This window comes from Montipora foliosa, chromosome 11 (assembly GCF_036669935.1).
Source record: "Montipora foliosa isolate CH-2021 chromosome 11, ASM3666993v2, whole genome shotgun sequence".
Lineage (NCBI taxonomy): Eukaryota > Metazoa > Cnidaria > Anthozoa > Scleractinia > Acroporidae > Montipora > Montipora foliosa.
The window spans coordinates 3,554,057-3,566,556 of NC_090879.1; the positions used below are offsets into that span (position 1 = coordinate 3,554,057).

Consider the following 12,500-nt stretch of genomic DNA (forward strand, 5'->3'; position numbering starts at 1 on the left):
CAATGTCAAAGTGAAATTTTCAACTTATGGACGGTGACAACTATTGTTATCGCGCATACGTTCTGCGCATCTCGAGATACTCGGATTTCACATGGGTGGTGTCTATTAATACAGGGATATTTTTGCGCAGTTCAAAACTATGTCGAAAAAGCAGAACTAGGCAAATGCTCTTGGTATCCAAAAAGAAAATTGGGGGTAACCACGCATTTTTCAGAGACAATTAAGTCTTAATTTGGAAAAAAAACTTCATACATTGCTTTGCATTTCAAGCTTTTTACAGATATTCTTGATAAAATTATCTTCGAAAAATGCGTGGTTACCCCCAATTTTCTCTTTGGATTTCAATAACACTTGTCAACATCTTCGTTTCCCGCATATTCATTAAACCGGGCAAAAATACCTTTGAATTAGTAGACACCTTCCTTAAATTTAGCAAACTCAATCAAAGAGGTTAGCTAGGTGGCAAAGCTCAACTATGCTTAGTGTTCTTTTTTAAACCATCATACGAATTGTGTTTACTGAAACAAAGTAAGTTCTTCTGAAAATTTTCACTCAATTTCGATCGAAAACACTTCAGCATCTTACAATGTGATTGGAATACAGCGACACGAACAAACATCCGGGCCTTTACAACCACTGGGAAAAAAACAGTCGGGCGAAATACGCATTTTGCAAAGTACCAAGCTCCGTTGTTGGGCTTCTCGTTCATTCGCGATACCATACAAACATATTCACTTCCTTTTTTTTCTTCTTTTTTTTAGTCCAGTACGGCAGGTATTTTTTCCGCTTTATCAAAGAGTGGCGCAAAAATCCACAATGGTCTCTTTCGTGTTGCCTGGCGTTGCTTTTGCCTCTTAATGAACTCCAGACCGAAATACGAGGAATGACAGGGAAAAATTTGCTGAACGAACAAGTGCAAACTGGTAACTTTAACGTGCCATCAGTATCTAGCACGTTAAAGGAGAGTGGAGCAGTAAGCTTTGAACTTGTTACTATTCATGAGCAGCCGGAAGAGTCAGCTGAACCTCAATCAGTCAACTTTGGCTTTGAAAAAAGCGACAACGGTGGTCTTGAAGAAGAAGATGCTGACAAAGTGGCATTTGACGCAAGAAAAGAGAGTGGAGCAGTAACCTTTGCACTTGCTACTATTCATAAGCAGCCAAAAGAGTCAGCTGAACTTCGATCAGTCAACTTTGGCTTTGAAGGAAGCGACAACGGTGGCCTTGAGGAAGAAGATGCTGACAAAGTGGCATTTGACGCAAGAAAGGAGAGTGGAGCAGTAACCTTTGCACTTGCTACTATTCATGAGCAGCCAAAAGAGTCAGCTGAATCTCGATCAGTCAACTTTGGCTTTGAAGAAAGCGACAACGGTGGCCTTGAAGAAGGAGATGCTGACAAAGTGGCATTTGACGCAAGAAAGGAGAGTGGAGCAGTAACCTTTGCACTTGCTACTATTCATGAGCAGCCGAAAGAGTCAGTTGAACGTCGATCAGTCAACTTTGGCTTTGAAGAAAGCGACCAAGGTGGCCTTGAAGAAGGAGATGCTGACAAAGTGGCAATTGACGCAAGAAAGGAGAGTGGAGCAGTAACCTTTGCACTTGCTACTATTCATGAGCAGCCGAAAGAGTCAGTTGAACGTCGATCAGTCAACTTTGGCTTTGAAGAAAGCGACAACGGTGGCCTTGAAGAAGGAGATGCTGACAAAGTGGCATTTGACGCAAGAAAGGAGAGTGGAGCAGTAACCTTTGCACTTGCTACTATTCATGAGCAGCCGAAAGAGTCAGTTGAACGTCGATCAGTCAACTTTGGCTTTGAAGAAAGCGACCAAGGTGGCCTTGAAGAAGGAGATGCTGACAAAGTGGCATTTGACGCAAGGAAAGAGAGTGGAGCAGTAACCTTTGCACTTGCTACTATTCATGAGCAGCCGAAAGAGTCAGTTGAACGTCGATCAGTCAACTTTGGCTTTGAAGAAAGCGACAACGGTGGCCTTGAAGAAGAAGATGCTGACAAAGTGGCATTTGACGCAAGAAAGGAGAGTGGAGCAGTAACCTTTGCACTTGCTACTATTCATGAGCAGCCGAAAGAGTCAGTTGAACGTCGATCAGTCAACTTTGGCTTTGAAGAAAGCGACAACGGTGGCCTTGAAGAAGAAGATGCTGACAAAGTGGCATTTGACACAAGAAAGAAGCTGGATCATCACGCAAACCCGAGAGTCACATTCGATACTCATTTCTGACTGGCTTGTTTGGAGTATTAACTGGACTGACTGAAGATTATCGCTGACAACGGCATTCTTTAGAAGAAATATAGAACTTTAAGTCTTTCAATAATGTAACCTGGCAGCATATGATTATCTTATTTGATCGTGAAATCGTTATCAGGAATAGAACATAAAAGATTACCTCATCGTAAGTCTCAAGGTTTGAAATTCGTCACGGCACATTCCTTTAATTTATTCCCCTTAACTTTACTTAACCTTATCGTTGAAGACCTTTGGAACTTACAATTAAAAGCTTTTTAAGCTGGTAAGCTGCCAAAATGTAGCTTTATAATACTTAAAAGACCTTGGTAGTGACTGAATGCATGATAGTCTATACCCCATACTTTTGTTTCTAAAATTGCTATATATTTTAGTAGTTTAGTTGCATGGTATCTTGTGATGTTGCCAGGTAGCTGCTTAGTCTCAATAAAAGAATGCCGGATTCATTGAAGTAAGAAAGATAATTTTCTTTAACTTAAAACAAATCATCTTATACTTCAAAGGCCTTGAGCGAGATTTTTCATTTCCTGGAGTTCTCAATAATAATACTATGTGAGATGGGGAAGTTGAAACTTAGGCATTAAGGTAAAAAAAAATGGGATAGAGCGGGTTAGGGGATCCTTGGTAGTATGCCTCCAGGCTTGATTAAAAAGGCAAAGATAAAAATTAAGGGAAAATATGAATGATAAATAGAGACATTAAGATACCCCGAAATCGGTTTACGGGTAACGGGTAGCGCCATATCTTTTTCAATTTGCAATGACGAAATTGATCTTACCCGGTAGACCCAGCCGTTTTTCTGGGTTAGAAACCAGTTTACCCTTAGAAGAGTTACGAGTAGCGACAGAGGAGACATGATGGAGAAACGAATACGTTTTTATCATCGGAGTACTTTCTAAACAGAGAACATTCGTAAGGACGAATTTTGGATATATTTGATAGCCTTTCTTAAAGAATTCAGTGAACTTATTTCTGAAGAGGAAGAAGAGCAACCTCGCTGCCCAGACGGCCATCTTCAGTTTGTAAACTATCGTTACCAATCCCCGCCCGTTAATTAACTCTGCGGGTATGGCTGCATGGAAAGTTTACTTAAACGGGTACACTACCCGTACCCGTATACCGGTATATGTTGCAGGTAAAATCCGCTTTCAGGTTGAATCCGTTTAAATCTAGGCTAAATTAATGGAATTATGCACTCAACGTAGCTTAACCCCTCCTCTCTCCCCTAAAAAGAATACTTATATCATACATTTTTATTTGCCCTCGGATTTTTAGAGTAGCTTGGTGTAGCTAATATCTCGAGCATTTACCCTCCCAACCATGATACACCACAGAAGACAGACCACAACACCGGGAACTACATGCCCTCCTCGAGCTCTGTATTACGCATCTCAACACATCTTCTTAATCTTTGGTGTCATCTTATCGGTTTCTGCATTCGTACACTTATTAATTCAGTCTCAACATTACAACATAGTAAGGGAACAAAGAACTGCACTTATCGGTACTCGAACTCGCACCTCCAGATCTGCAGTACTGTGTCTTCACCACTACACTAAAACGACGAACATGCTCAACCCAGCAAAGTTCTTTTCATTATTTACTTTTCAATGATTGGTCAATTAATAACTATGTTTATGTTATGTTTTAAATTATCAATATCTCTATGTCTATAGAACAGATTGACATCATCAGCAAATCGGTGAATTCAAGAATTTTTGAGCAATGATAAAAATCATTAATGTATAAAGGAAACAAAATTGGCCCGAGAACTGATCCTTGAGGAATACCACAAGGGACTGTGACAAGATCAGATGTTACACCATTTACTGTGACTATTTGTTCACGGTTTTTGAGAATAGGTGTCGCCAGGTTGTTACAGAGGGGTGTTATTCTATACGGAATTTATCCTTTTTGCACACGTTTATGCAACGGGGCATAAAATGTCGAAAAGGGTATCATGCCGAAAACGGTACAGACGCATACATTGTGCCATTACGCAACACGCAGGTCATCGGTAACAAGCAGCTTGTCTATGGTTTCAAGTGCTGCTGTTAACAATGTGACAAGGTATAAGATTTCACCCCACGGCTTCATGCGAAATGGACGTAAGAAAAAACAGTAAAGGGTTACAACGGGAAAATAATGCATTTCAATCACCAACATACATAACGAAACTGTAATTTTGTCATTTCAAAATCGTTGTTGTTTTTGTTTTTGTTTTTTTTGTTTTTTTGCCGAGTATTTGCAATGAGGCATTTGCCAAAATGGCAGAAATGAAAAATTAAACACATCATACTTGCAGGATTATGATAAATTGTAACTTTTTGTCTAGTCATTTTTGAAAAAAAAACACGACGGCCCTCAACAATCTCTATTTAAAAGACAACCACATGTCCTATGCAATATTAAAACTTCAGCTGCGTTCTTCGGCATAGTTAAGCAAACAGACTCTCAGTAATGCTATACGAACACCCATAACAGCGTGATAAACAACACAACAGCAACACTACAAGCTACCGGTAAGTTATTACATTTTACAATTATTGCGTGCCAAAAAGGTGCAAGAATAGAATAGGTGTAACAAATCTCAAAGTGAATGGAATTATGGAAAAACTGGACAAATGAGAGCGTGTTTTAAGGCTTGCCGAAAAGGATGGGAGACCAGCACTGATGTAACACAACTCAAAGTAAATGAAATTATAGAAAAATTGGACAAATGAAAGTGTATTTTAAGGCGTGCCCAAAAGGGTGCGAGAACAGCACTGATATAACACAACTCAAAGTAAATGGAATCATACAGAAATTGGACAAATGAGAGCGTTTTTTAAGGCGTGCCGAAAAGGGTGTGAAAACAGCAATGATTTAACACATCTAAACTGAATACGGTGTAAAACGAGGACTGCGAGCTGTAGTGAAGTCTTCTGGTGGAGCTACGACGCAAGACATTAAGTTTTACATCCAAGCAATGCCCCAGATAGAATTTGTTTACATATTAAGACAAATGACTTAAGTCTGAAGCACCAACTGAAGTTGCAAACGCCGCTTAGTATTGTCGATCTTGCGAAAACCATCCAATGTTCCTGTGGAGCTGAAGTAGTCTTATCTGAGTTAACTACGCGCAAAGACGCGCGCAAAGAATCAGTAAGATTTGGCCACAAGCCCATCACTGAAAGTTAGTTTGCCACACCAACATTACTGAGAAAGTCTTAAATAGAGGTGGTTTACAGTTAACCAAACAAGGCAACGATCTTATATATAAAATTTCTGCAAAATGCTAAGTAAGCAAGAAAACTAATTATCATTGACCTGTTTTAGGGGCACACAACGTCAGTTTTCGGAAAATATCTGTTCGGAAGACGGTTTGACATCTAGAATTTTCAGAACATTTGTTGTTAAATTTCTTGCTTGCCTGCCTGTCCTAGGATTTTCGAATTTCTAGAAAATGGCATAATTGCCCATTTTTAACGGATTCTTACCCTTTTTTCTGCCTGAAATTTTCGAAAAGGTAAGTTTGGATCCCTATAATTTTCGGATCACTAGACTTTCAGCTAGGAAATCCGAATGGATAAAAATTTTTTGGGGATAAAAATATGCCTATACTACCGCTTAAATACTAACGATGCTATGTCTAAGTGGTTTTGAACTATATTCTCGTTGGGTGCCCCTGCTGTTTCCTCGAAAGCCGGTCGTCTTGAATTTCATGAATCTCATAGAAAGAATATTCCTTTAAAACGTGGATTTAAGTTAGCTTCGCTAAATGTTAACAAACGCTCTGCACATATAGATGAAGTCAGAATTTTGCTCGCCGATGAATGTCTAGATGTTCTTGCTATTCAGGAAACTAAGCTGGACGTGTTTGACAACGACTCCAATTCTTATATCTGTGGTTATTAATTAATTCGAAGAGATAGGCTGAGCGATGGTGGCGGAGCTCTATGTTTTTACATTAAATCGACAATAAATGTCTCTGTACGCACTTAAACGAGCTTGAAAACCCGTAAATCGAAATTCGCAAACCTAACTCTAAACCTTTTATTATTGTAAATTCATTTGGTATAGGCCTCCTAGCTCTTCAATAGGGCTGTTCTCACATTTGGAAACCCAATATCGCTAGACTTGATCTTGATCTTGATCTTGATCTTTTTTTGTTGTTGTACCAATCTTGAATTTTTCTTACTCGGTGATATGAATGCTGACACGGCTTTAAGCAATTATGACAACAATGTTTGTCAACTAACACTAAAACATTGCTGATATTTATGGCCTCCACCAACTCATTTCTGTGCCTTCTCGGATAACAAGTAAATCATCTACTTTTATCGAATTGTCCTGAGAGGTTAGTCTGCTCCGGAGTTGCCCATATCAGTATTATTGATTATAGAAGTAGTAGGAGGAGTTGGTTCGAGTTCGTATCAAAAGGAAATTTTCTAATTACTCTAGCTGCACGATTCTGAAATTTTTGGAGCTTATCACTCAGGTAGCCACTCAAACAGTCCCAAACCGGACTGCAATAATCGAAATATGGCACGAGGGTCGCACCCGTTTGAGGGCACCTATAGCTGAAGATACGTTCTTGCATATTTCTTCAATGAGTTTGCACCAAGTAAGTTGAGCATCTATGGTAACGCCCAAGGATTTGGTATGTTCAACCAGGTTTGATGATTTGATCGTCAATTCTTATAACAAAGTCTTCATTTTGGGCAGATAATCTATTCCTTGACCCAATAATCATAAGTTCAGTTTTGGCAACATTTAAACTAAGCTTGTTGGCTTTCAGCCAGCTCATCACATCTTGGGGTTCGGCCACTTAGGTACGACAGGAACCACATGATAGCTACCTGGTCAAAACCTAAGAATGACATTTTACGCAAGATGATTTCGTGATCAATGGCGTTGAATGCCTTAGTAAGGTCAATGAAAACGACGCCATTTAATAACCCATTGTCGATGTTAACTGACCAATCATTTTTCGTCTCAAGCAAAGCAGTAAGTGTACTGTGTAAGGAGCGGAACCCTGATTGGCAACTTAATAGTAATTTGTTCTCATTTAGATAATGGTAGAGTTGGTTATAAACAATTTTTTTCAAAAACTTTAGAAACTATATCGGAATTACAGAAGTTAGCCTATAATTGTTAGGATCCGATTTAATACCCTTTTTCCATTCGCTTGGGCATGTCCCAGTGAGAATGGACTTAGAGAATATGGGTTTCTGGTTGAATTGAATGGCAACGATCAATATCGATTTTTCGACGTTTCACTTTCCGAAGTAATAACGAGAACGTCATCTCAAAACAGAAATTCTCATTATTGTAATCACTTCACGACTATTCCAAGTTTTTTAACATGACAAAGGTGTGGCAATTCCTCAGGAGTGAAATGAAAATTTATCCTCAAGTGCTGACGTTCTTCATAAAACCTCAAATTTAGCTATTTCACGTTGTTGCTTTGCTGAAGACGGCAAAGAAATCAACAAAAGTGAAAAACGCACGTGCAGAGCGTGCAAAGCTATTTTTTTTTGCCCACTAAATATGCAAATTAGCAAGTGGAGAAGATTCTTCTGAACTGGCTTGCCTTTCTTGTGCCAGACAAGTCGTCCGACTGCGGCTGTCGTTTAGGGTCAAGAATCGCTCAGCAATGTTCTGTTTGAGAAGGAAAGTTCGAGATCACACGCAAAGCGATCCACTGCGCACCGATCCCTGGCGACGGGCGTTACACCTTCGGCGATGCGAAATTAAGATGGTTTAGAGGTAAGTGCCGCGAATACGAACGGTGAATTGCAGGCCATGCAGTCATCGCGGAGATCCCTTTTAGTTTCGTCAACAATTTCAAACACTTAGCCTAAGAACTTTGGTTTCAAAATACTCAACACTCATAAGTAAAATAATTTAGTGAGCAACTATTTAAGCAATAGAGGACGTTTTCCGTGTTTCCATAGCCTCATCTAAACACGAGGGGGAGTTGGGAGAATTCGAGACAGTTATGCAAACCCGAGATGCAGTCGAGGGTTTGCATAACTGTCGAGAATTCTCCAGGTCCTCTATTGCTTTTATAAAATATTTCTCAAAGATAATTCGACAAATGAAGATAACAAATGAAGGAAAATTCTTGATTGAAACAGTTTTTCTTGGGAGTTTTCCATTTACAAAAAATTTCCGGAAATTTCGGTGGAAATTTCCATCGGGTAAACGTGTTCCATTTAACTCAGGTCCGTTCGCCGCCCAGTGATTGCGATTTTACGCGCCAAAATTTAAAAATGTGGCCGTGAATAGCCTGGCAGTGGTAAGACCTTTCAAAAGTTGTAAATGGAACACACATTTCCATCTTTTCAGAAGTTCCATTTATTCCGGAAAATTTCCAGTGGAACGAACCAAACAGGTCTGTTCCATTTACATCCCAACCGGAATTTCCGGAATTTCTTGGTAAATGGAAAACGCCCCTTGATACACGCTCATATTTCCTACCAGCCACGCAATCAGAACGCGCGTCTGACAGCATACAACCAATCAAAATTCGTGATGTCACAGCCATGTTTCCATACTCTCATCTAAACACAGATATTGACCAACGAAAGTGCGCGTACTATCCTAATTATGTTATAAAGAATACTGGTCCACATATACACCAACTTTCAGTGTTGCCATACACAAGATCAACGTCGAATTCAAAGGCACGCAGCTCTTTCTCTCCTTTATCGTCTCCTAACCCAAGCGCAAAGGCTTTTAGTCCTAGACGAGACAATTCTTCAACTTGATCTTTCATTATGAATACCAGCCGCGACACGCGACTAGAACAGTCGATCGTTTTAGTGCTCAATGTTAACAGATTGCGGATGACGATCGTTCTAGTCCTCCAGTTCCATTATCCAAGTTTCTTTTAAAACACAAGGGAGCAGTTGAAAGATTATACCCTTCCCAAAACCAGTCGGTAGAATCCCAAACTCGTATTTCTTATTTGCCACAGATTGTAAGCAAAGCTAATTCTCGCAAAGACGACTGTATCGCTGGCTTCAAGATTTTTCTTAAAGTGAAGTTACACAATGCGTTCGTGACTTTCGAGTGTTCACATTCTACTTCATCAACTTTCAACATCCGCAATCTGTCAACATTGAGCACTTTGGCCAATCAGATCATGATACCAAGATCTGGTATCATGGATCGGCGGCATGAAAGGCATATCTCCAGGCTCCGCCGCCCCTTCCCTCCCCCAGTCCCTCGCTCGGCTCGCTTCACTCGCCAATCCTTTTTTTTTGTCACGTTCGTTTTCGCTCCATAACCCTAACTGCATACCGCTATGGGTGAGCATCACATTTCTCGATTAAACTGAAGCCGCCATCAAATAAACCGTGCAACTTTTCTTCATCAAATCGACACTCAATCGAAACATTATTGGGCTCAACAGCTACAATAGTATCGGCCTTCAATAGCAACGAAGGAAGGATACCACAGGCCACGCCCATTGAGGGTATCCGCTCACGGGCGAGATGTAATAATTATTAATTGAGAGTTCGTTCAAAACAAAACAAGGACGGCATCTAAACCAGCCTCTTTCTCGTAACTGAATGGTGCAATTTCCGGGAAAAGCCGTTATTTAGCTCTTAACAAATGTCATCGGTTTGACGTAAGCGTCCCCTTGGAGACCTCTTTTTGGCCAATTTGTCGGAAAAAGACAATTTTATGACGAGGATACTTCAAGGTGTTGTAAAAAAGAAAAATGTTTAAGCGATCATTTCACCATGAGTCTCTTCTGTCGCCTAAGGGATAAATTAGTACAGTGGAACCCCGCTCTACGGACACCTGCATACAGACTATATAGCGGACAGTTTCGTTTTCCCCAACGAAAAGATCATATATTTTCTCCAAAATTTACAAAATTTACCGGCTTAATACGGACAACGGACAATTTTCTGTGTCCCGAGTCACAAATTCTCACATATCGTCACATATTGTCCGCTTTACGGACACTGGTTATGTGCGCGCTGTCTTTTTTCCTGATTGCCACAATTATGTGACAGATTTCCACTGGTTAGTACGTAGAGGCAAAATAGCGTGACATGTTTGATCTTAATCAGTTTGCCTTTCTTCCGGGTGTTTGCATTTGACCCTTGTACCACAGTCCTTTGATAAGGTTTTCTGCCTCCTATTACAGTTTCACTTTCCTGACTTTTGCTGCATTCATTGCTCGTAGCCGTCTTCCCCATTGACGGCCTTGTCGTGTACAGTTAAAATTGAGCAATTAAACAACGTACTTTTTCTAGAGGAAATGTCTGCTTTAATACGGTCCGGGACATTTTTCTGAGAGCCCGCTTAATATGGACACCTGGATAATACGAACAAGATGGCATGTCCCCTCGGTGTCTGTACTGACCGGGCTTCCTCGGTGTCCGTACTGACCGCGTTCCACTGTACCAGATGTACATGACCTTGAAGCGTGTAATTTGCAGCTCTTTTATTTTCCTTGGAACAAAGATGGGGATTTTAGGATCCCAATTTTATGCCCAAATATGGACAAAAATAAGATCGCAGCTGCACGCGCGGGAAAATGCACGAGCTACGTTACATTCAAATATGGAATTTTCTTTAACTAAAAAAAACCCCAGCTCTGAACCTGAGTTAAACGATTCAAGATCATGGGCTTCTGTTCCATGGATGTTGAAGAGCTCCATCAACTGTAATTCTTTCGTCAGGATCAACGGTTAGCAGCCCTTTCACAAGGTCAATGGCTAAAAAATAGGCACGCATTGCGTACGTGTGGTAGTGCAGTAAGTGTTTTGCATAACTGTCAACTGAGCTGCGTTTTGCTTTTTAGGAGATTCAAGTTGTCTTTGCGTAATATGTAGCTCTAATAGTACACGATATTGTTTTGGTATCGTAAATCATTATAGTGCCTTGGTAGGTGTCTTAGGTAAATAGCCCCCTGAGAAGACATGTGGTTACCAGTAAAATACTAAAGGTAAAGATTTAAGAAAATAGAAGGGAACCGAGAAACAGAAATAGAAGCTACTTCATTCTTCATCACCCTCACAAATTTAAGCATGCTTCCAACAGACCTGTTTATTTTCGTGATTTACGCACGCACCACGTGCCTATTGCTGCCATGGACGCACACTCATAAAGTAACCATATTTAACGTCGATAACTCGTAACAGTAATTCAACTGACAACCCTGAGGTCGACGGTGCGCTCATTTTACTCCCCCCTCTCCGTCATTGCTCCGTTTTACGGGTATTTCAAGCTACTTAGCTACACGGAAAGGAAAGAACTCGAAACAAGGATGCGAGATCTGGGAATCGAACTCAGGACCTCATACACCAAGGCCGGGCACTGACTGTGCCATCCTTGCTCCTCTTACGCTCTTAAAACCCGGCGACATAGTTTGTAGTTCACTTAGAGTGCACTACCACAAAAACAAAAAAGGCATATGAAATAATGAAACAGTGTGAATAATATGCTTTTTTCTTTTTTTCTTTTTTTTACCGTTTTGTGATCTGAATGCTTTTCCGGTTGATCTAACAACGGAATAAGGACAAGACAAGGCAGAGGCAGATCATCGTCGAAGCTGAACCCCCAATTACGGAAAGGATGGGCTACACTCCTATCCCGTTTCACACACAACCCGTCCCCAGTAATACTCAGTCTGGTATTCATTTTACCGCCCTCAAATAAAGCTGAGTGAACTTTGGAGCGCAGGTGCAGGGATTCGAATCGGAAACGCTGGGATGCTGTTCGCGAGCGAAACGACCATGTTTGGAAGTGCAAACTAATTCTCGAAGAATGAGCTCAGAATTACACAAATCTTCAACATTTTCTTCAAATTCCCAAATCCATAAATTTCCAATGCTAAAACCCTTTCTGATCACAGTCCCTGAATCGCGTATTCTGTGAAAGTATAAACAAAATTCTAATTCAATATAAAATTTTGGGCCGAATGCATCTTGAAATAAATAAGTCTTGATTTGATTAAAAAACATTGGTAGTTCCTGATTGTCTAATTGAAAGTGGTAGATTGTTCCACAACTTTGGGCCAGCCACTGCAAATGCTCTGTCCCCAAATGTCTTGCATCTTGTTTTAGGAATAACCAGGTGTTGTTGCTGATCACTTCGCAAGTTATAGCGAGATGGCTGCTTTACCTGTAGTAGTTCCGAGAGATACATTGGTGCCATTCCTTCTAAAACCTTAAATGGGGGCGATCCATTCTCGCGTGATGCTGTCTTTGTAAAGTGAATAACACCAGCTTTC

General features: G+C 40.4%; 1 protein-coding gene across 1 annotated transcript in view; it reads right to left on the reverse strand.

The window, feature by feature from the left end:
* Positions 1–11,055: 11,055 nt before the first annotated feature.
* Positions 11,056–12,500, reverse strand: part of LOC137975673 (flavin-containing monooxygenase 5-like) — a 20,128-nt gene continuing 18,683 nt past the window's right edge. Inside the window, exon 3 of the mRNA XM_068822825.1 lies at positions 11,056–12,500. This exon is cut by the window's right edge and continues 546 nt beyond it. The gene's annotated coding sequence lies outside the window, so the exon portion shown is untranslated.